Raw genomic sequence first — 2,009 nt, 5'->3', positions numbered from 1 at the left:
CTATGAACAGCTGATTTGTACGGAAACTTCAGATGGCCAAACTACATTGGAATTCGCAAATGGAAAAATCAAGTGAGCCCGGGCCGATTTGTGTTCACAATGCACGTTTTTAGCGAACCGTACCTTAGTTTAGCCGAAAGACTACGGAGAACCGTAGTCAGACCACCATATGGACAAAAAAAACCCCACTAAAAAAAATTTATTAAAACAATCACTCATGGCAGGCGCTAGCGTAAATGCTTTCTTGCATATGAGCTGTTCATTTGAAAAGAGCAAAAACCCAGTACTACTGATCAAAGCAAAACATGCTACTAGACTAGTCATGGCAGCTCTAAAGCTCTTCTACACGTCTGTACGTTATTCGCCATATCACCTTAAAACCTAGCTAATCCAATAGAGCGGCTGAGATGGTTAGAGCGCCGCTAACTGTCAATCAAGCGCTCTGTTTAAAGAAGCAGCTCCGAAGCTCCGAAGCTCCGCCCCCTCCACAAAACTCATCTGATAAAACACAACGAGAGTTGGAAGAATCAAAGACACCCGACAACACGGTCCTCCGTTCCCGCTGAAGCAGCACCACCAATCCCGCAGCACGCCTCCAGCTCTGTCTTTATCAAAGCACGCAAACAATAGCGGCTGGAAAGGATCGAGAGGAATATATTACCCGTTTAACAGAAAAATGAACGCGGGCTGATTTCTCAGGTAAGCCGCGCGCCTCACTCCGTTATATTAGCAGCGATTTCTGAACGCAAGATATAATAACTCTTAAATCACGGCGATTAGTATATGATGGACATGTTATTAGGATAGGTTTATTTCTTTTTTGCATGATTGTTTTTAATTGCGCTACATGCATGCTCGCCGTCATTTACTCCACGTTGTTCTGTCGCCTCTGTGGACACAATGTAAGAAAGAGACGCGATATGAGATTGAGCCCGTGATCCAGCTGTACAGTTTTGCAGTGATGGCTGCACAACATCTGAGATTCTGAGTGCTTTTGCTTTTAAGCCCCTGTGTTCGCGTTCAAAACGCACGCAGTGTTGAGTTCGATGTGCTTCATAAACCTTCCCCTCTGTGCACTGGCGCTTCGTTTGCTATGCATGCTGAAGTTCAATTAAATACCTCACGGCAGCTCTCAAGTGCAGTCTGATGCTATCTACAGGATATGCAAAACCCCTTTATCTGCCAGTGAGCAGACTGGGGAGGACATGTGCTGGAAGAATGGTAGGGGTGGAAGTTTTAAATATAGGCTCACTTCCAGACTTCAGTATTGTTAGTTGCTACATATATGCATGCATGCATGTATGATAGATACATAGATACATGCTGAAAATGTCCTTTGTTGGAGACCTAATTGAAAGCGAGTGTTGCTTTCTAGGTTATAAAATAATGTGTGTGTGTGTGTATATATATATATATATATATATATGCGCGTGTGTATGTATATGCGTGTGTATGTATGTGTATATATTAGTGCTGTCAATTGATTACAAAAAAAACTAATTAATCGCACATTTTTCTTTAAGTAATCGCGATTAATCCCACCTAACATTAAAGTTTTTAAATATACTTTTATATTGCAGTAATTTAACATTCAATCTTCAAATTAATGTACAAACAACATATTTAATATTTGTTTAATGGCATCTTTCTTCATGACTGAAGGCCAGTATCAATGATACCAATACTGATTTCTCTATAAAATTGCCCCCCCCCCTCTAATATTTAACCATTGACTATAGCCATTCAACATTACAGTATAATTGAGAGCTATCAATTTTAACATTTATTAGACTTTAAAAAATAACTTCTAATTTAGGTGAACTGAAAACAGACTTCACATAAACCCATTATAATAAATGTCATATTTACCTGTGCCCTTCAGCAGAAATATACAGAAATTGAAATTGAAGTTATCAAACACTAAATTCTAAATTAAATATACCGTATTGGCCCGAATATAAGACGACTCTGATTATAAGACGACCCCCCCTTTTTCCAGATGTACCTTT

The 2,009-nt window shown here is 39.5% G+C and overlaps 1 protein-coding gene across 5 annotated transcripts in view; it reads left to right on the top strand.

Annotated features, from left to right (window-relative positions):
- The first annotated feature begins 465 nt into the window (after positions 1-465).
- The window catches only part of LOC107716800 (beta-galactoside alpha-2,6-sialyltransferase 2-like), an 84,819-nt gene continuing 83,275 nt past the window's right edge, over positions 466-2,009 (top strand). For 4 of the 5 annotated variants that reach the window (XM_016523369.1, XM_016523371.1, XM_016523368.1 and 1 more), the window contains exon 1: positions 468-699. The gene's annotated coding sequence lies outside the window, so the exon portion shown is untranslated. Of the gene's footprint in view, positions 700-2,009 lie in introns of all 5 variants that reach the window. The other variant, XM_016523372.1, reaches the window with a different exon arrangement.

The sequence above is a fragment of the Sinocyclocheilus rhinocerous genome, unplaced genomic scaffold, assembly GCF_001515625.1.
Source record: "Sinocyclocheilus rhinocerous isolate Xijiao unplaced genomic scaffold, SAMN03320098_v1.1 scaffold1441, whole genome shotgun sequence".
Classification (NCBI taxonomy): Eukaryota; Metazoa; Chordata; class Actinopteri; order Cypriniformes; family Cyprinidae; genus Sinocyclocheilus; species Sinocyclocheilus rhinocerous.
This window is presented reverse-complemented; position numbering and strand designations above follow the sequence as displayed.